Source organism: Diaphorina citri, unplaced genomic scaffold, assembly GCF_000475195.1.
Source record: "Diaphorina citri unplaced genomic scaffold, Diaci psyllid genome assembly version 1.1 scaffold2000, whole genome shotgun sequence".
Classification (NCBI taxonomy): domain Eukaryota; kingdom Metazoa; phylum Arthropoda; class Insecta; order Hemiptera; family Psyllidae; genus Diaphorina; species Diaphorina citri.
The window spans coordinates 51,801-53,221 of NW_007379426.1; positions in this window are offsets into that span (position 1 = coordinate 51,801).

Genomic DNA, 1,421 nt, shown 5'->3' on the forward strand with positions numbered 1-1,421 from the left:
AACACCCATCGTTTTAATTTTAAAGGGTAAAAAAAATTTTTTAAAAAAAAAAAAAAAAAAAAAAAAAAAAAAAAAAAAAAAAAAAAAAACATCATCATCAGAACGTACAAAATTCATATGAATGGTAACATCATCTTCTTCAATCTTGTGATTGGTTGATAGCTCTCCACTCCTCTCTATCTGAAGTCTTACTCTTCATTTCCCGATGTTAATACAGAAAAACCTCGATTATTTCAATTTTCCATTCTTTCAACCCCAAAATCAGTTCAAAATAGGGTACCTGCCTCGGTGGTGTAGTGGTCAAGGCGCTCGCCTGGTAAACAGGAGGGCGTGGGTTCAATCCCAGCCGAGGTATGGAATTTTGAGCAGATGAGCTTGGTCAGGAAATTTTCGTCTGGTCGAAATTAGCACTGAGCACCTCCTCCGGTTCGCAAGTCAAACCACTCAGGTACAAACGTAAGAAATTTGGGGGTTAGATAAGTATCTGACCTAATGGAATCAGATCTGTTGAGCAGAACAAAAGTCAAAAGAATCCCAAGCTTAACCAAAATCTCAACACTTCATAAACAATGTGATCAACAATATTATACAATACCTACACGCGGATATTATAATATCTACATTAAATTTGAGTCCGCGCAAATTTATGAGATTTGGTGTAAAGACAGCTCCTCAAACTTCACAACTCAAACTTCAACTTCAATTACTTCAAAGCATTCAGACGTGTTGTTGCAATTCAGAACTCAGAAGAAAGATATTTTTATTATTTTTCGCGTCTAAATGAATTTTTCTAACCTACCGGCTACCCTAGTATAGTGGTAGTTTTTACATTGCTGTATTTTTCGAGTTGTTTTAAGAAATTCATTGAATTATTTCGTGACAATGTGACCGTCGTATGTATGAAGTCTAAAGATAAACTTTAGTTTAACTTGAAATGATTTTTTTTTAAGAGGTTTGACAGTTTTTTTGGTTATTTGGCTTTATGACACCGAAGCGAATACAATAGTCCGTCCACTATACCTTCTATTATTACTATTGTAATTTAATAAAGGAAGGACGGACTAAAAATGCTCGCAGGTTTCGGTCTCCGCCCGAGGCGAACTTTATCCTTAACGAATAAGCTTTGTTCTCTGAAGGGAAGCTCTCTGGCTTTCTCCTCCTATGCTGTTTTCTTTCTAACTTCGCTTTCAGGTAACCTTTTTTTTTTAAGAGGTTTGACAGAGGGAACTGTAACTGCTATGGTCTTATCGTCCCGAAATCGAAGAGAGAAGGAAGACAGGATACAATCTCACCAAGCTTGATCTGCTTGAGAAATTCGCTTGACACTCACAGCCTCTTCCACCCAACCACTACCCTATGTTCTATTCTGTGTTTCAGGGAGAGCTCCTGTTCAACTCTTGGAAGGACATGTTCAGTGAACA